At 42.7% G+C, this 21,585-nt stretch overlaps 1 pseudogene; it reads left to right on the top strand.

Annotated features, from left to right (window-relative positions):
* LOC149143098 (uncharacterized) overlaps positions 1-21,260 on the top strand; it is an 86,125-nt pseudogene extending 64,865 nt beyond the window's left edge.
* Positions 21,261-21,585: the final 325 nt, after the last annotated feature.

Below are 21,585 nucleotides of genomic sequence, written 5' to 3'. Positions count from 1 at the left end.
GTGCCCAGCAATCCCAGGTGTCCGGCCCTGAAAATGAATTAGAAATTACATAATATAGACAAGCCAAACCTATTCCCTTGCCTCTAGGGGTCGAGCTCATCATTCTAGGAGCTGTTTGAACTAATTCTAAACAAAGAACTGAAATCTAGGTAGTCAAACAACTTACCCCTATATGCTAGGAAACTGATTCATTCATTTAATTTTCACCTTTTAGTGAATGAATCCTCTAGATCAAGTGAAAATGTGCCAATATCACATCATGGTTATCAAATTACATTGTGAAAGGTGAAGATTAACTTCAAGAAGCAAAGCTAGTCAAAACTGGGCGAATTTCTGAGCTGAATAATGAAAAATGGGAAAAAATCCTCTATGCACCGCGCCGGATTCTCTATGCATGGCGCCAATTTGGAGATGATTTTGAGGCACTTCTTGAAGTATAAATTGATCCCAAGTGTTCTTTTTCAAAAGCCCTGCCTGTCTATTTTCCAACCCAATTGGAATTTCTAAATTTGGATGTCATTTGCCCCTCCAAAACTTCAATCTCCCAAGACTGCTTCCTGTGTGTCAAAATAGCGGCACTGAGGTCATTTTTTTGAGTGTTTTTGACCTCCTGGGAACTCAAAACTTGCCAAAATTTCTGGGCCATGCACCAGCAACCATGATTTTTCATGAAAAATCCAAAAATGTAAACTTTTTGCAATTTGGAGCTCCCTAGCAAAAGCGCGCACCGCGTGGCGTGGTGCATAGGGAGAAAAACCCTGTTTTTTGTGCCAAAATTTGTCAAAATGCCAAAAATGCCCCAAATTTCTTGAAATTTGGGCTGGAGCTTCTTCATTAAGTGTCATGATGGGCTAAAGAGGCTTCAGCCAATATCTGAAGACGATCAAGCTCCCTTTGCCTCCTTTGCTTCCTTATTGCCTTTTTTAATTTTTCCTTTAAATTCCTGATTCGTGCCTTGCAGACCTTGTTCTGTGCCATGTATTGGAAAGCCATGTGTCTCAATAATGCATGGTCCTTATTGGCCTTTTCCAACAGTCTCTCTAAGTGGATGTTAACTCTCTCAAGATTAGACTCCCGATCATCATTAATCTCTTTCTCCAATGAAGTGAGCTCAACCCTTCTCCTTTGTGCAGCTTGGCGATTCTCGCGGATGTTTTGTAGCTCCATGATTTCTTGTTGATATTCAAGCTATTTGTTCCTCTGCTCTATGTATTTCATAGTCCACTTAGCCCTCTCCAAGTCAAGGGACAAGGCTTTGATCTCTATTTTCTGCTCCAGAATGATCTCTCTAAGATGTGCACTTTGTGGGCCCGTATCTGTATCATCATCATGAATGAGAATGAAGTCAGTCTCTTGTTCACCTGAAGGCCCCTCATCCTGCATTTGCCTCTTGCCTTTGTCCTATACCTATGGTGCTGATGTCAAAAGCGAGGCCCCTTCCACACTGGGTGGAGATAACACTCGCTTCGTTGCTGCAAACAAATGTCTAGTGCCACTCTGATATGTGATGAATACCAACACACTAGCAGTCTCATAGTGCTCATACTGATGAGAAGTTCCACCTGTCTCATGCTTAACCTCTAATAATCCCTGTTGTTATAGCTCCAAATCTCACTCTTATGGTTTGTGATGCTGCACTCATGGCCTAGGGCAACCCCTCCTTCCAGACCTGGTCCAAAAATTTAAAAAACAGTGTTTTATTCCCTATACGCGACATTGCCCTGAGTTAAACGCGTGTACACGCGGGTCTGTGTATACCCAACCCGCGTGTATGTATTAAAACACTTAAAAAAATATATAATTCCTTTCGGGCGGAGATCGCGGGTTTTACCTGCTGGATCACCTGTTAGTGCCCGTGGCCCAACTGTTCCCAACCAACTCCTAACTAAAAAACTACTTTGGAGATGGTATAAAAAGACATCAAAGGGAAGGCCTAAGGGAGAGAGAAATGAGAGCAAGATTATTATTCTGAGATTTTCCCCTTAGACCAAGTCTGAAGTCCTTGGTGCTTTCTGCACTTCCCCCATTTTGCATAGGAAACCCTTGTTTCCATGTGTATTGGTGATCATTCATCCTTGATATCATCATTGAGTAAGACTTGGAAGGAGCTCTTGTTGGAGGCTTGAGGCTGGAACGAATCCGGGAGGAAGCTTTGCTTGGAGCCTGCTGAAGGTGTTCAGGTGATATCTTTCCGTTATATGTACTTTATTTGCCTTTATATATAAAGAAATACGTCTTTGTTCCCGAAACAATCTTTCTTTATGCTTATGAGATTCTTGTTTTGAGTTCTTATGCAAGTGGTTACTTAAAGATTTTTATAACTAACTTTATAGCATAAAGATGGTTTATACATAAGTATTTGTACATGTACTGTTGTGTTCTTTGATTTGTTTTTCTTGCAGGTCAAAGGAAGAAGAAGGGAACTCCAAGAAGGGTTTGGACCCTAAAGGCCTTCTCGAACGTAGGACCTTAGGTACGTACCCTTAACATTAGAATTTGCTTAAAAGTGAAAATGATGGCTGTGTGTGTGTTTCTTTGAATAAGAAATTTTCAGTCTGGTAGAGTCTTAGCCCAAAGGACCCTAGGGGTACTTTCCCTTCAACCAGAATTGGCGACTCCACTGGGGACAACACTCTTGTTGTTCCTAGTTTGGGTAGTCTTCAAGCCAATCAAGGCCCAACCCCTCTGTTTGTTGGCTCTGACTGTCTGATCTGTTCTTGAACTCCAAGCTTTTCCAGTTTTTCAGTCTGTGTTTTTTTTATTTTTCTTGAAAGACTTCAGATACGCTCTTTTTCTGGATTACAGAAGTGTATATACGCAAGTTGCACTAAGTGAACCCACGTATACGCAGGTTTCCTTAGTTACAGTCGCGTGTACACGCATTCTGCACATAATTGCAGGCGCGTATATTACATAATTTTCAAGATTTATAAATTTTCTTTTTGCTGAATGTTTGTCTGGTGGTTTGGGTCAGTTTGAAGCAGTCATTTTCCAGTGACAGTTCTCTGTTTAACCGGGGGCATCTTGTTCTGAACTCTCTCTAGTCATAAGGAGTATTAGTCTTGTTTTCGTTGATTGCAAGCATCATTGATTTTTGACACACAAGATTTCTGTTTAAGAATCTTGATTGCTCTGTTTCGGCAGAGTAGGAAGATTGGGTTCAATATTTGTGTCCATTTTTTCTTTGATGACACTTTTGTTTGCTTAACGAAATCATTTTTGTGACCATTTGCTCCTTCGTTTTGGGAAAGTTGTTTGTTATCATTTTCTTGAAACTTGTCTTTTGATCTTTTGGACTTTCATTGCTGCTTCTGATTGTCAAAAAGCGATTTCAAACACATTTATTTTTGTTGAGTTTTCATCATTTGAAAGGTGTCAATTCACAAAAGCGTTTGGTTGCCTATTTATCAATCATTGGTGTCAGTATTTTTGAGAGCTTTCCTTTGAAAAAGACTTTTTGGTTTGATTGAAAGAAAATATTTTGAAAGTTTTGAGTTTCGCTTTCTTAAACTTGCTTTTCATTTGATTTCCTTTTTTGCGAAGTGAAAGTGCTTTGTTTTTATCTTAAAACTTGTTTTTATTGTTTGGACGAAATGATTGGTAACACATCATCTTCTATCTAAGCATTTTAGTGGCAAGACAAAATTTGGTAAAACAACAACTTTCCTTCTTTGTTTTTAGAAGTAGTCTTTAAATCTTGCATCCACATATAGTTCTTGCATTAGGATAGATTTGCATCTCTTTTTAGGAATATTTAGTTTTGTTAGTTTTTGTGAGTGTGGAGTCTGAAAAGAAAAAGAAAATTTGTTTATATTAGAAGTACCTCTGAACCTCATAGAAATTGCTCTTCATCGAAAACAAAAAGTGCATGTGCATGTAGCTAAGTTTTATTAATTTCTTTTGCGTCCATAAAAACACCACAAGTTTCATCTCCATTACCTTGTGACTTAAAGAACAGCCTAATAAAATCAAGCGCTAAATTAAAATCCACTAGAACTTTTTTGTTTTAGTCAGTTACACCAACAAGTTTAGGATTTTAGGGCCTTGGATTAGGCGAGTGGAGAGTTAACTCTCCAAGGCCACATAAAACATCAAACATAAGAGTCTGATTAACGAGAGTAAATCCAATAGCGTTAGGAAGACTAGGAAAGCTCCGGATCTGGGAGTTAAGCATGAGGGTCTGTGAAGACAGGGAAGAGAGATACCCCCTCTCCTACTTGTCCGAGCTTACCTCACGACTGTTCCGCCTGGCTTCTGCGACGAGTTGGTACCCATAGTTGCCTCTCCTAGGGATCTGCATAGGTGGCTGTGGAGGGGAATCCCGTGGCACCTGAGGTCGACGTTGTATCACTCTCGACAGTACTACTGGAGGGCACCCTTGCGAAGCTTGGGGGCTTGCACAGGCGCAGGCTGTTGTTAGGAGGTCAGCGTAACTTCCTCTGATACCTTCGCTGATAGGACTAGGCCCTCATCATCCCAGACTATCTTCGGAAGGCCCTTTGATTCACTTTCTCGTATTTTGGTGTCCGGTCCTAATCACCCGGAGCAGAAATACTTGGAAGTTGTTTGACTGGCTGTATCTTTAGGAACTTTATAGTGTGTGCTCTGTGCTCCTAGTCGGCTTAGCTTTTAATTTTTTGAGTCTTTAGTTAGATCATAACAAGAAATTCAAAGTGGCTGACCGGTCTCCAAGACGGTCTCGAAGACTTCGTGGTCTCTCACCACCTAGTTTAGAGCCTTCTCCTAGAAGGCGCAGAGGGGATACTACCGGTAGGGTCCGTCCCACGCCGGTTGACGCATCGGGGATTGATCCTCCTCTCGGGGATATTAGCGGCCAAGCAAGGCCTGGTACTTCTGAGCAAGAGAGGGACACCCCAGTCCTTTCTTGAGTTCGCTTTCAAGCGGAGAATAACGTAGAGGTAGAAGAACTTTCAGAATCATTAGTGGTTCCAAATTCTCCTCTACCATTTAGTCATCCAGACGTATTGCAATACGTTGGGACTCCGTCACATAGACCAGCAAGTCCAGGTTACGCTACGCGCTTACCATTCATGACCACTACTGGAAGCATGGCTTCTACGAGTGCTGCGACTATGCAAACCCCTACATCGGTGCAAGGGGGAGGAACCATTTCCATCCCCTCCACTTCCTTGTTTGGATCTTTTGCGAGCACATCTCTACTTGGGTCTACCTCCATTCCGTCCACGAGTGGAAATGCCCAAACCAATGCTTTTAGTACTGGACTCTTCTCTTTTGGCACCCAATCACAGGGTATTCCATCGGTTCCGTTTAGTGTGGCTACGTCCATGATGGGCGGATCGGCCTCATTCCAGGGTTTTCCTTTCGGAAGTGGTCATATACCACATTCCAACCCGACGGTAGGATCCATGCCTTTTTCTTCAATAGGACAAAGCAGCAATCCTTTCCAAGGTTGGAATAACCCTGGGGTTAGTAGTGCAGGAACTGGGAATCCATTTATTGGCCAACAAGGGAATAGGCCGTACACCACGGTTAGTTCGTTTCAAAGTATTCCTCCCCTTGCTTCGGCTTGGAACCCATATCAGGGGTTATCAACTCCTTACCATTCTTTAAGAGGAAACTTTGCGGGCTATGGAGGTTATACGGCAGGAGTTGGTCAAACTCCGAATTTTGCTGGACCACAAGGCTTGCCTTTTGGTTCAGTCGGTTCTACTGGTCACTTTGGGCAGCCTGGTGCCTCTCAAATCCCAGCACAATCTTTTCAGAACTTTGGGAGTTCTGCCCAGTCTGGGTGGAATCCCCTAGGTCCTCCGAGGCTTCCATTTCTGGCAACGTTAAACTTGCCAGATCTTACTAAGCTAACAAATGACCCAATCAGGTATAATCCGGCCTGGCCTCCGGTCCCAACCAAACTCCCTTCGGACATTCCAAAATTCGAAGGGAAGAGTGGTGAAGATCCGGGCGATCATGTAACCACATTCCATTTGTGGTGCTCATCCAACTCCCTCATCGAGGATTCGATTAGGTTGAGACTCTTTCAGCGCACCTTGACTGGTAATGCGGCTAAATGGTACATAGAGTTGCCAGGGGGCAGCTTTACATCGTTCGCTGACTTAGCCAATATCTTCTTAAATCACTTCCAGTTCCTTGTCCGCTATGATGCCGGAACTGAACTTCTGGCCACCTTTCGTCAGGATAAGGCAACCCACATTTCTGATCACATTCAGGATTGGAGACGGAGAAAGAGGCTCATCAAAGCCGAAATCCCTCCGGAGTACCGTCTAGAGTGGTTTTTGAAGTCTTTGCAACCTGAGATTTCCAAGGATGTCTCCATGTCTGGGGTCTATTCTGAGGAGCAAGCCATTTTCAGGGCCCAGCAGTTAGAACTGATTTACTCTCAGTCTGGGATCCTCCAAAAGTACTTGCCAGATGCTCCTGGATCTAAGGTTGATTTAGCTAAGCCAAAGCCAGGTCCACACGCGGACGGTATCATTGGGTCTGTAGACACATCTACAGTGAACTTGTTGAATAAATTGTAGCAGTTGTCTTTGCAAACTGCTTCTAACAACCAAGTCACATTGTCTAATCCTCCCGCTTCCCAAAATTCTTCCATTAACGCCGTCCAATCCGATAACCCCAAAGGAAATCAAAATTCCAATGGGAAAAAGAAAGGACGTGGTAAGAAGAAGAATTCGGATGGGAAGCCCGATGCAAATAAATCCGGCAACAACGCTGGTAGTGGTAAAGGTGAGTCGAGAAAGAAAGTTAAGTTCCCTTGCAAATTATGCAGCGGGGACCATCTAACTCATCTCTGCCCTAGAATTGAAGATGCTCAGCGCTTGTTAGGATAGCAAGGGACTTCTAGTTCGCAAGCTGTGTTAACTAACCCGTTTCCCCAAGGGCAGCAACTTCTTGCTGGCGCGAATTCGAATCCTGGGACCTCCTCAGGGGGCAACCAGGAAGGGGAAAAAGCATCAAATGTGTCTATGATGGGTTCAAACGTCCATGTGACTACTCGGTCACGTGATTATGGTGAAGCTGAAGCATCTAAGGATAAAACTGTTCCCGGAGGTAGTGACCTTCATATTGAGCGACCTCCTGCTGAGACTATACCTAGGATACCGAAAGGTTCCGCCAAACGCGCGACGATTAACTCTAATGCTAGGGCCGCCCAAAATTACTCCATTGTGGAGGATTTGGCTCAAAGCCCGTGTGCTATGTCCGCTTTGGAGGTTCTCCAGTCGTGTCCATCTCAGAGAAGTGCTTTACTCTCCGCCATTGGAGCAGTCGATCCAGCTAACTCTTTAGTGCTCTCTTTTGACATGTCAAATGTCAAAAAGAGACTCCCTCATCACATGGCTTTTCAGATAAAGTCTACATACCGGAAAATCAATATTTTTCGCACCGTTATAGATGAAGGAGCTTCCACATGTGTCATGTCCATGTCATGTTGGAAGGCTATTGGTTCACCTTCGGCTGTTCCTTCACCAACCGTCTTAACTGCATTTGATGGCCATTCTCACAAGCCGCATGGGATTATCCCGGCCTTTCCTATATGTGTTGGAGGGAAGGTCGTTAATATCGAAGTTGAAGTCATAGATGCTAACCTAGACTATAATCTCCTATTAGGAAGGAACTGGGTGTACGAGATGGAAGCCGTCGTATCGACTCTGTTTCGTGTCATTTGCTTTCCTCATGAGGGGAAAATCATTAAGGTTGATCAATTGGACTATTCTCCAATCGATCCTCAAGCAACCTCCGACTCTACTGTTCCTTTGGTGGATAACCCTCGCCCACCGACTGAGAATTTAGGAGTAGGGATGTATTCCTCATTGATGGGTATGTTTGATCTTCCCTCTCCTTTTGCAAGAATCAATGCTATTTCATCATCCAAGGAGTCTTCTCGAGAAGCTTCTCGAGAAGAGTTCTTTCGAACTCATTATTTTTCTGACCCTTGGACCTTGCCTTCACCTACGACCACATTAGTTGAAGGAAAAGTTAATGGAATGGCGTTTCCTATATCTGCAGCTGAGATTAGATATCAGTCCATCGTAGACTCTGCAGATAACCATTCTACTCCTTTTTCCGAAGAGGAGTTAGATGGTCATGTGGCCCCCGCTTGGAGCTTTGATTCTAACTCTGCCTTGGACTGCTTAGATTCGGTTCTACCTTCTGAAGAAGCAATCCTCGAAGTAATGATGGGTATAGATCGACCTTGGGAAGACTTACACCATCGTTCATATTTTCTTCCTCCATTGCAGGAAGTGTTATCTAGATTCTCCGAGCTCGTTGGTAGTGATGTTTGTACGGTGTCGAACCCTTTGGCTCCAACACATGTACGTGCCGAAGGTAATATGTCGGTAATTTCAAAAACGACACCTATAAACATCTCTAAGGATCCTAACATCATCGAAAATATCTTCATCGGAATTGAGTGTTCCCCTGAAGAAATTCAAATTTACACCGACCTATTCAAGGAATATCGTGATGTATTTGCTTGGTCTTATGAGGAAATGCCCGGCATTGATCCTTCTATAGTCCAACATGAGATCAAGACGTACGAAAACGCAAAACCGATTCGTCAAAGGCTTCGGCCAGTTAACCCTAGGAAAGCAGCGGCTATCAAAGCTAAGGTTGAGAAGCTGCTAAGGGCGGGTTTTATATACCCTGTTCCTCTTACGGATTGGGTTTCGAATCCAGTCCCTGTGGACAAAAAGTAAGGAACAATCTGCGTATGCATCGATTTTAGGGACTTAAACAAGGCTTGTCCGAAAGACAATTACCCCACGCCATTCATTGATCAGATTATCGACGAGTGTGCGGGTAATGAAATTTTTTCCTTCATGGATGGTTTTTCGGGTTATAATCAAATCTCTATCCGTCCTGAAGACCAACATAAGACAGCCTTCATATGTCCCAGGGGTACCTTTGCATATCGAAAGATGCCTTTTGGTCTAAAAAATGTTGGAGCCACTTTTCAGCGGGCTATGTCATACGCTTTCCACGACATCAAACATGTCATCGAGGCATACTTAGATGATCTCGCTGCTCGCTCTCGAAAGAGAACTGATCATCCGAGTCACCTTCGATTAGTCTTTGAGCGATGTCATTTCTATAAAATACGGTTGAATCCCAATAAATGCGTTTTCGCGGTTACATTCGGTCGGCTGTTAGGGTTTATTGTGTCTAATGAAGGGATTCGGGTTGATCCCTTCAAGGTTGAGGCAATAGTTCAGTTGCCTCCCCCGTCCTCAATTCGTCAACTTCAAAGTCTTCAAGGGAAGGCTAATTTCTTAAGACGGTTTATAGCAAACTATGCCGAGATCACTAAAGGGTTCATGCGTTTGCTACGAAAAGGAGTCCCATTTGTGTGGGACGACTTTGCGCAGCGGTCGTTTGATGCTTTGAAAAAGGCATTAGTCTCTGCCCCGCTTTTGAGTCCACCGGATTATGGTAGAGACTTCCTTTTATATCTCGCTGCAGCAGAATCTACCATTGGTATGGTTCTAGTTCAGGAGGACGATGCTCTTGTCGAGCACGTGATTTATTATCTGAGCCAAGGCTTAATAGGTCCTGAACTCCGCTATTCTCCGGTTGAGAAATTGGCCTTGGCAGCTGTCCATGCTGTCCAGAGGCTCCGTCATTATATTTTGCTACGCAAAACTTTTGTCTTAGCGGCGGTCAATCCATTCCAATTTGTCCTTAGTAGGCGAGTGATTGGGGGCAAATATAATAGATGGATAGTCATTTTACAAGAATTCGATCTCGAATTCTTGTCCGCCAAGTCTAAGAAATCTATGGTTTTCGCGGAGCTAATTTCTGAGCTTCCTTGTGGAGAGGATATTGTTTATGAGGAAAGTTTACCCGACGAACATATATTCCTCATCTCTTCACAAGACCCTTGGTATGGAGATATCATTGTTTATCTCCAGACTTCGAAGTTTCCCTCTACTTTCTCCAAGGATGAACGTCGCAAATTACGTCACCTGGCTAAAAACTATGTTATCATTAGTGACACATTATACCGTCGAGGGGTTGATTCAATTCTTCGACGTTGTTTAACCTTAGAGGAAGCGGAGTCTGTTCTTAATGACTGCCACAGTGGAGCTTGTGGTGGTCATCTATCAGGGCTTGCTACAGCCCAGCGCATCTTACGTGCCAGCTATTTTTGGCCTTCACTCTTTAAGAACTGTGTGGAAGCGGTCAAACGCTGCCACCCGTGTCAAATTTTTACTCGCAATATGCGCGCACATCCAGCTCCCCTTTTTCCCGTTGTCACTGTCGGTCCCTTCACTAAGTGGGGTATTGATTTTACGACTTGTAATCCGCCTTCAGCGGCGAATCACAAGTATATTATAGTGGCTGTAGACTACTTTACGAAGTGGGCTGAAGCCATGCCTACTTATAAGAATGACAGTGACACGGCGGCTTTGTTTCTTTTCAATCAGGTTATCTCAAGATTCGGTATCCCAAGGGAGATTGTCACTGACCATGGCAGTCATTTCCAAAATCAGATAATGTCTGAATTGGCTCTTAAATTAGGATTCCGCCAGGAGCATTCGTCCCCTTACTATCCTCAGGCCAATGGACAGGTCGAGGCGGTCAATAAAACTCTTAAGATGATACTCCAACGGACAATCGATAAAAATAGGTCCAATTGGCACATTATGTTGTATTCAGCGCTTTGGGCATACCGAACCTCCGTCAAAACGGCTACTGGTTTTACTCCTTTTCAGTTGGTTTACGGGATGGAATCTATCTTTCCGGTCGAATGTGAAATTCCATCTCTGAAATTGGATGTTGAGCTTCTTCCTGAGACTTCGAGTCTCGAGGAGCGCCTAGTTCACCTGGAACATCTCGATGAGCAGCGTCGAGATGCCGCCACGATGAATGAGGCCCATAAGAAAAGGGTCAAAACTCAGTATGATAAGTCTGTCCGTCCTCGTGTCTTTACTGAAGGTGACCTTGTCTTGGTCTATGACCAAGATAAGGACGCCTTGGGGGCAGGCAAATTTAAGCCTATGTGGTACGGTCCTTTCATTATCAAACGAGTCTTAGAAAAAGGATCGTATGAGTTAATTGATTTCGAAGGAAACAAGCTGGCGGAGCCCCGAAATGGGCTCTACCTAAAGAAGTACTTTGCTTAGTTCAGGCTGGGCAATGACTTCTTTGTATTTTATGTATATATTTATACATATATTGTCAAGCGTTTTCTGATATCAGTGCTTTTTGGTCTGCTGTGGCAGGTGCTGATGGATGATTTTGTCTATTTTGGATTCGCCGATGGTGCTAGTCGGCACACTCGGAATCTTGCTTCCGCAACTTGGGTACTTTATTACCCAACTGGTCAGTTGATGATATCGAGAGGCGTGTGTATCGGTCATGCTTCAAACAATATGGCCGAGTATACAGCTGTTATCAATTTATTATCCGAGGCAATCTCTTATGGGATCGACTCGTTGGTAGTATATCTTGATTCTCAATTGATAGTGTCTCAGTTAAATAACATTTATCAGGTTAGAGATCCATTATTATATCGCCAATATTTAAGGGTGAGGTTGTTGCAAAGATCATTTATTTACATTAATTATTTGCACATTCCAAGATCTCAAAATTGGTTAGCTGATTCTATCGCTAATCAAGCATTAGACTGGCATATCAATCATTCATCATCATAACATCATGGATCAAAAAGTCAAACTGTATATATATATATATATATATATATATATATATATATATATATATATATATATATATATATATCGCAAAGCGTCTTGAGTGTACATATGTGTGTCCAAAAATATACAAAATAGGGACTCAAATGCCCATAATCATGTCAGGCATATCTAACGCCTCGGCTCTGGATGAGCAGCTAAATATGTAACTATAGCATTGGCCACGCGCCGAAAGACGCGAACCCAGTCACGTGGCATCCCAACCACATGACGCTGCATATCCAGAGGAAGATCCTCTATCTCGGCCATCGGTACTTGGCAGCTCAGTCTTGCCAAGTGTCGCTGGACGTTGTTGAGGGTCCTTTCCACATCCGCAGCCGCCTCTTCGGCTCCTCGGCCACGCCATCCATGCCGCGGGAATCCATCTGGTCGCACAGGCCCAATGTCTGGAACATGATCATCATGTTAGTCATTTGAATCTCATCAAAAAATATTTTTCAAAATTTATCATTATATTTGAAAAATCCAAAAAATCATAAAATCATAAAAATAAAAAATCTTACCATTCTCGCCCCATGCTGCATCCGGTGGTAACACTAGATCAGGATCTCCTCAGAAATCCAGTCCGACATAGGGGTAATCATCTATGGCGATGATTTGTTGCTCCCACCAGGTAAAGAAATCATCGTCGAATGCATTCCTAGGGACTTCCCCACCCCCCAGACGTTTCATCAAGTCAGCCCACCGGCCCATGCGTGGATCACATGGACTACTGATGGAAACTGCTACCCTGGGGCGGAGTGCGGGAACCTTCTCGAAGAAGAATGTACATAAGATGGTTCCGAACCCAAAGTTCTTGGTCTGTCCCCTCCTGATAGAAGTGAGTTGTTCCTTCATGTTGGCAAGGAGAGGAGTGCACCAGTCAAACACTGTAGTAAGACAGTCCACTGCCACGCTCATGTTTACTCGTGATGCCTGATGTAGTGAGGATGATCCGTTCACTCGACCTATGGTGAACAAGATTATCCTGAGTGACAAACTCGCCACATGTGGGATAGAGATCTGGCTCCCGACCTTCTGATGACCCGAGCAGTAAATCTGTACATAGTCATCCACACTGAGGCTATTCCGTGTCCTGCCCCGGGAATGCACTACCTCTCCCCTTCGGGAAAGGCCCGTGATAAAATATATATCTTCCACTTCTACCCTGAGTGGCATCTGATCAATGATGAATGCTTCCTCATCGACATCCCAATAATCAATGAGTCTCTCGAGCAAACGCGTGTTGGCTTTCATGTTTGGCAATTTGAAGAATTTTAGCAACCCGCATCCCCATAGGGCATCTAATGCCTCATCATTGTTCATAAATTCATTATCTACAGCTGAGTGCCCTCTTTCACGCCATGTGAGAGTCATCCTGGAAGAAAAAATCATTTTCATCCGTTAGTTTTGTGTATAAAATTAGTTTGCTACGCACACGCGAGTTCCCTTGTATACAATCGCGTGTAGGGCCGTCGTATACGCGAGTTCTATACAGCCAACCCGCGTGTACGCCCCAGAGCAATTTTTTGCAAAAATCTAACGGTGAAACATCAATTAAACTTCCTAAAAACTATCACAATTAATTGCAAGACAAGTTTAGTGCTTACCTGGAAGTTTTCGGCAAGTTTGAACGGTTGAATAAGTCACAGGGAAGTTTGCTCCTTTTGCTCCACAATTTTTGCTCTCCAAGTCAAACGGTGGAAATGGTAAGTCCAAAATTTCTTTTTATAAATTTGGAAAATGCAAAATTTTTTCAAAATTTTATTTTGTTTGGTTTCATGTCACTTTTAACTTGGGAGCTTGGAATGTCGAGATTGGGTTGTTTTTCAGGACATTTTGGACATTTTTCGATGGTTCGAGACGGTTCCATGACTGCTGACCCGTCATGGCAGGTATCGTGTTCTCACTGGCATATAGGTTAGGGACACCATTTTTCCGTTGCATTATGCATACTAGCCTCCATTTGACCGATACATCTGCCATAGGGTCGACCCCATCGTGTTATGGTTCGTTAGCCATTTTCACTCGCCGATTCTTTAAATCATGACACGATGGTAGAGCCATCTTTTACATGGGCATCCTAGTTAGCACCTCACTGACATTTGTTGCCCATGCTGCTTCGTTTTGAGTAGGCTCGGGAGTCCTCTGTAGTCCCGCCATGACTTATGCGTTGAAGACTCATTCCTCTTTGCTTCTTCGCTTCGTTCTGGCCTTATACCCTAGAGGCTCCTATGAGTGTCGAGTTGTACTTTTGCATTGCATGTTGACCATTTGCACCTTTTGGCCTAGAGCCGGCTTCACTTGGACTCGTGTTTAAGCCAACCTTTGACCATGACGTCTGCAAAATAAACCTTGCATACCTTTGACTTCTGCGGCTTGACATACCCAAATCCGTGGAAGGAACATACCTCTGAGTGTCACTGACCAGTTTTCACCTCCCTACATTGAGCATAGGAACGTTCCGTTCCCAGGAACTAGATCATCTGTTTCACCGACACTCGTTCTTTCCACTGTACCATAGCATTCTTTTATTCTTTTTCCGGCTTATCAGAAAAAGACAAAAAAATTAAATATTCCAAAAAAGAGCGGGAACAGGGACATTATTTCCATTTATTGTTGGCAGCTAGAGTCAGTCATGTCGCCCTTGAACAAAGCACTCAAAGCAAAGTCTCCTCCGCATGGGTGGGATTTAGTTTGACTTAGGTATGCCATAACCTTGTTATCGAGTCAGTTCTCCCCCGATTGGCTATCTCTTCCAATCATATGGAGGGTTCGTTCGTGCCTCCTGCATGACGAACTTATACAGATTCATCATATGCTACCACATAGTCACATTGAGTCGTGCTTTTGTTCAAGGGAAGTTAGCCTGAGTCGGCCTTTCTGCGGTGTCTCTTGACTCATTTTTCAGTCGGCCATCCCTGGTTGTCAGTGTCATGTCTATCATCACATCAGTTACATTGGTCCTTTACTCGTGCCGGTTTGAGAAGGTCCCCATTGACTTCTTGCTGGCGGGTCTTGTCCTTATCGACGACGACACCTTGCTCTGAGGATAGGCCTAGAGCCGCACCCTGGCCCTATTTTCATTATTGATAGGTCACCTTGTGCTCAGCATCGATCAGTATCATGGGTCTTTGACTGAGTGGTTTCCCTTGTGTTCGACATCAGCATACATTATCACACATTGGGATTCGTGCAGTACCTTGGTTTCCATTTGACCCTATTGGTGGATACCTCGCCTCTATGTCAGCTTTCATTATTGGTTGGTTAAGAGGGTTTCTGCCGTGCGCTAGCCACATCTTGTGTATGCCGGAAACGTACCTCAGTTGGGTTAATACATCTTTTTCGTCTGATTCCTTCCACATTATTGGCCTACGGGTTACACTCGTGCTAGATTGATGGAGGATGCCTTAATGCCTTCCTTCTAGCAGATCTTTCCCTATCGACTCTGACTCATTGCTCTGGGGCAAAGATCTAGAGTCCATTTGGTAGTACCTTGGGGTTTGCAGTCATTAGTGGCAGATCCTTCACTATCGACAGTGGGAAACCATCATTGTCTCCTGATCGATAGATTCTTACAGGTGTTCGACTTCAGCTCATCTATTCACACTTGTTAGATTGTACTGGGTACCTTGACGCTCATTATCATTATCGGTGAGTAGTCTCGCGTTTGTTAACGGTATACATCAAGGACCGGTAATCAAACGATTTCTCACATGGTCGACTTCAGATCATTTATTCCCATGGTGTAGAAATGTACCACGGCAGTCGGTGAAGACCTCAGGTTGTATCAGCATTCATTGGTTCACTTGACAGTTTCTCCTGTTGCTGCTAGTTGATACCACTCCACCTTATATGTTGCAGTCAGTCATGGCGACATTCTATATGCTGGCACCTGAGTTTGCAGTGTAGTACCATCCTATTCCATCATGTTCAGTTGGTACCTTTTGGGATCAGTCTTTGATATCAGTGATCCGTTGCATCTTTCAGCATCATTGACAGTTTTATATGTGATATTCAGACATGTACTTACTCATTATGATCAGATGATCCATTATGTATCTTCCAGTCATTTTGAACTTGTATACTTAGTGGATCCGCTTCTACTTGATATGCGGACATGCTTTACTTTTTCTGAGCATGGGTATGCCCGCCTCAGACAGTGTTTCTTTCTGATCTCCTTTCGGTGGCTTGGCAGGCTGAATTATGGTGTAGTCCTCCTCGATTTTTCGACAGAGTTCCTTTCCATGTACTTACATAATATATTTCAGCCATCATGTTCCCCTCCTGACCTCATACATTAGGGGGCATCTGTTATAGCTCCAAATCTCACTCTTATGGTTTGTGATGCTGCACTCATGGCCTAGGGCAACCCCTCCTTCCAGACCTGGTCCAAAAATTTAAAAAACAGTGTTTTATTCCCTATACGCGACATTGCCCTGAGTTAAACGCGTGTACACGCGGGTCTGTGTATACCCAACCCACGTGTATGTATTAAAACACTTAAAAAAATATATAATTCCTTATTTTCGGGCGGAGATCGCGGGTTTTACCTGTTGGATCACCTATTAGTGCCCGTGGCCCAACTGTTCCCAACCAACTCCTAACTAAAAAACCACTTTGGAGATGGTATAAAAAGACATCAAAGGGAAGGCCTAAGGGAGAGAGAAATGAGAGCAAGATTATTATGCTGAGATTTTCCCCTAAGACCAGGTCTGAAGTCCTTGGTGCTTTCTGCACTTCCCCCATTTTGCATAGGAAACCCTTGTTTCCATGTGTATTGGTGATCATTCATCCTTGATATCATCATTGAGTAAGACTTGGAAGGAGCTCTTGTTGGAGGCTTGAGGCTGGAACGAATCCGGGACGAAGCTTTGCTTGGAGCTTGCTGAAGGTGTTCAGGTGATATCTTTCCGTTATATGTACTTTATCTGCCTTTATATATAAAGAAACACGTCTTTGTTCCCGAAAAAATCTTTCTTTATGCTTATGAGATTCTTGTTTTGAGTTCTTATGCAAGTGGTTACTTAAAGATTTTTATAACTAACTTTATAGCATAAAGATGGTTTATACATAAGTATTTGTACATGTACTGTTGTGTTCTTTGATTTGTTTGTCTTGCAGGTCAAAGGAAGAAGAAGGGAACTCCAAGAAGGGTTTGGATCCTAAAGGCCTTCTCGAACGTAGGACCTTAGGTACGTACCCTTAACATTAGAATTTGCTTAAAAGTGAAAATGATGGCTATGTGTGTGTTTCTTTGAATAAGCAATTTTCAGTCTGGTAGAGTCTTAGCCCAAAGGACCCTAGGGGTACTTTCCCTTCAACCACCTGTGAAGCTCTGAAGAAGTCACGAGAGATGAAATCATCCCAAGTGATGGCCTGCAATCCAAGCTGATGAACCATTAGATTCTTAATAAGAGAAAAATGATAAACACTGTTAAGTTGCTGCTGAGGGGTTTTGTGTTGCACAAGGGTGCTCATCCTCTCTATATTTCGACAAATGAAATACGGATTGTTCATCATCCATACCCTGGTGAAATGCATGAGCAACCTGATGTGATAAGCATATAGACGAGATAACTGTCCCTCACAGCTGAAATATTTCATGATTAATTTCATTAGTGGACCATATTCATCTTTTAGATATCGGAATGGAAACACTCTCTTGAGCTGCCTCAAGAAACCGGTTTAATGTATGGCTCATAATGATGTCGGTCAATCTTCTTCCTCTTGGTCCATGGTTCCACAATGTTTGTTATGCTGGTTGCTAGTGAGACAGATTCTGGTGTAAGTGTGAAGGCTACACCGGCTAAGGTAGCCTGATCTCCATGTAAATGCAACACAAATAGACGAGCCAACTCATGATGAAATTGAACATTAGTCACCTTTTGACAAAACTCATAGCATGACTGATGCTGGAAACAAAACATGGAAAGAGGGCAGGCTTGTAATTCAGTGAGGGTGATTGGTTCTTCTCTGATATGTCTACCTCTTCTATGAGGCCTCCGGGGTGCATGTTCCCCCATGCGAGATTCACTTTGGGTTTCCATTTCATAATCCGATGAATGCTCAGATGCCATGACTGCTGGTTTTCAAACTACCTCGAAGAAAAAGATGCTGGTGTATGAAAATTGTTTGGACCTCTCTTTTAGTGATGTGTTCAAACTCTGCCACCAAGGGGAAACAAATGAAACAAGGGACTGTTAGGAAGGGGAAATAATAGTAAGGGATTAGGAATTTTTGGGATAGATTTGTTAGGGAAATATGGGAGGGGGTTTAGGATTTATGTGTGGGAATAGTGTTTGGGATTTCACATTTAAAAGTTTGGGAAAGGGAATTTGGGATAGGGGTTTAGTAATTTTATGGGATAGGGAACAACAAAGTCAAGGAACAAAGGGAATCAAGGAGAAAAGAAATGATGGAAAAGAGTAACCTTAGTGGCAAACAATCTTTGAAACCCTAGGCAACAATTTTCATGTGAAGATGTTGACATGGTAGGGTTTGAGTTGTTGTTTTAGCATTCACCACGTCAAACATAATATACACCATAAACTTTGATGATGAACGGCGAAGGAGGAGCTCCATGTAGTTGAATTCAAGAGAAATTTTCATGTTTTGGGCGTTTTGAGGCTGTTCTAGAAATTTTTGGGCTAGACAGCTGAGTGCGTCGCGCAACTTTCCCAACATGCCGCACCATCCCAGTGCGTTGCACCTGTTCAAAAGTACACTGCGCAACTTCTCCTAGTGCACCGCGCCTCCCTGGTGCGCCGTGCCTTCTACGCAATGTGTCGCGCCGGCAAGTTGCAGCGATTTTTTATCCAATTTCTCACTCTTTCACAAAAATCACTTTGAGATGCCTCCTCTTTGTTCTTTGCATGCAAATGAATGTTTTAAAATCATGAGAACCTCTTATAGTGATAGATTTGATTTTTTCTTCCCAATTTGTAATGTTTTGACTTGGCACTTTTTGTCACAATTAATATAACTCTGTCTTTTTGTTTCCCTTTTGATTTTTGGCTTGAATGATGTTTTCTTTTGGCAATTTTTGCAGGGATAGTAGCATGTCTTGACAAAGGAAGACCAGGGCTGCACCTGGAGATTTCAACAACTGAAAAACTTTTTGAAAATTACATGACAATTTATTACAAAGCGAAATGACGAATTTTCTTCAAAATAGAGTTTTGAAGAAAAGTCATAGTCAAGCATATGATGATGAAAATATTGGAAATGAAAACCTATTAAGGACCTCCCTCATTAGTTAGCTGGCATTATTAGACATTGTTGAAGACCAAATTGACTAACCCTAGACCTAAACTGAAATGACCTTTGCTGAACAATAGACTAAAACAGGACTGTAAGTAATTTTAAAACTTGATTTTGATAGACAGACCTCAGCCATCATGGATAAGGCATGAGGGGTAATGTATGACAAGACCATTCCATCATATTATGGCATGCCCCTAGTGGAATGCAGATGATCAAGCTGAATGAGACACCTAAAAAATGAAATACAATAAGAGAAATGATCTCTAACGGAGGGATGACCAGACCGACTCTAACAGACCTAATTTTCCTCCAAATTCGACATGAATGATCTTAGTGCTACAAACTATATTTTGGGCATGGAAATTAAAAGAGATCGGGCAAAGAGGAAGCTCTAGTTAAACCAGAAGAAGTATTTCAAGACAATATTGCAGAGGTTTAATATGCAAGATAGTAGACTAGTGAAGGTTCCTATTCCTGTAGGTGTAAAGTTATCTGCTGAACAGTGCCCCAAGACACAAGAAGATGAAGAGGATATGTACCATGTTCCATATGCAAGTGAAGTCAATAGCCTGATGTATGCAATGGTCTGTACTAGATTAGACATTAGAGATGCAGTGGGAGTATTGAGCAGGTTTATGTCAAAACCAGGGAAGGAGCACTAGAAAACAATGAAGCGGGTTTTCAGGTATATGAGTGGCACTAGAGATTATGGTTTGTTCTACCAAGGAAGACCAAGATTGGATAGAGTTTTGGATATTTGTGGCTTTGTTGATGTAGACTGGGCTGGAGATTTGGACCAAAGAAGATCTACAAGTGGGTATGTGTTCAACCTATTTGGAGGTGCAGTCGGTTGGATGAGTAAGAAACAATCTATAGTGGCACTATCAACTACAGTGGTAGAATACATGGAAGCCACTCATGCAAGCAAGGAAGCAATTTGGTTGCAGAGATTGTTTTCAAGTATGGGGTTAGTACAGGGAGCTATAAGGATAGACTGTGACAACCAAATTGCAATTTTCTTGGCAAAGAACCCTGCTTATCATTCAAAGACAAAGCACATTGATGTTTAGTATCACTTTGTGAGGGATATGATAGAAGACAAGAAAAGGGTTGCTGGTAAAGGTGGATACTTTGAAGAATACTGCAGATTCATTGACAAAATATGTGAGCTCTAAGAAGTTCTCTTGGTGTATAGAAACAATGGGCATTTCAGGGCTGGAAAAATGACTAAGCTCTCCTGTGGCCCCCTTGTGGAAAGAAAACAACAAGTGGGAGAATGTTGGTTATGTTATATTCCTTCCACAATTAACCTACGTATTGAACCGAGGGGTCAAAGGGGGGGATGAGCCCCCATTTCATTGCACCGATTGTGCAGCAGGGGGGGTCACAGCGGGGGTGGCAGCCCCCCTCTATATTAGGTTGGGCGAACCTACCTATGGTTTTTCAGTCCATGGTTTTAGACGTGATGGTTTTCACTCCATGGTATGCTTCGGCATGTATAAATATGTATTGTAACATTGAGAGGAATATAATGAAAAATCAAGCTAGTAGTCCTAGTTTTGGGATCCAGGGGAAAATCTCTGTGAATATGTGTTTTATGTGTTATTCTCTTACATTGTTTATTTTCTGTGTTTTAGAATTCGTATGCAGGTACCTTTTGTACGGGTTTAAAAACTATATCTCTAAATAGTTACCCAAATGGAGGAGAATCCATAGCAACAAAGTGACAAAGAAAAATGGCTTCCTATATTTGGTATTTAAGCCCATGCAATAAGTGATGAGAGATCAACTATGATTGTTCGCCATTTCTAGGAACCTGATGAAGGATTTTTGTGGAGATTTTATCAATTTATGTCTCATATATGCTTGGGCTTCCATGAACATGGGAAAAGACATGGCTTCCCATGAGTCCATTTTTCCTTTTCCTCATCTCATAGATGCGTGGCTCCAAACACTCTGGGATTTCGTGAAATTAAGTAGATGGAATTTTGGAGTTGAAAGAATCCCCTTCGGCTTGATAATTTGAGGAGGGACACTTTTCACAGGATGGGGTCTTTGGGTATGAGGGTGAGAATGGAATCTATAGAGGGAATACACATTTTCATCAGAGGCATGGCGGGTACTAGCAAGAGAATTTTCGTGATTAAATTCATCGATGAGATATATGCCTATACAAAGATTGATTTCAAGGTTTAACTTCAATGGGATGGTTCGGACGTTAGGCCTTCTCCCCAATTCCTTGTGAAGTCTCCCATCATGTGCGATAACTACTATCCCTACCAAAAGAGAAACACCTAATGTGACTATTACACATGGGGTAGTTGGCCTCTCAACTCTAACAGATGTTACGATGATCACAACAGTTTTTTCCCTAGAGATCATTCAATTTGTGATGTCGATGCACAAACATGCCTCATGAGTTTCAAGGATCCATATGGAATGGATCAATATAGGTTTAGTAAGTCATTTCTTTCATTTACTAATAGATAAAATTATCCATGGATTATCTTTATCATTCATCATGTTCTAGGCTACTCTTCAACCTCCTAGTATGCAAATGAGGGAAGATTTGAAGAGCCCATGGGGAGACAGATGCTACATAAGTATAAGGTGGAGCTCTTCT

Source organism: Pinus tabuliformis, chromosome X (assembly GCF_031772625.1).
Source record: "Pinus tabuliformis cultivar Carrire ecotype Pingquan chromosome X, CPIR1, whole genome shotgun sequence".
Lineage (NCBI taxonomy): Eukaryota > Viridiplantae > Streptophyta > Pinopsida > Pinales > Pinaceae > Pinus > Pinus tabuliformis.
This window is presented reverse-complemented; position numbering and strand designations above follow the sequence as displayed.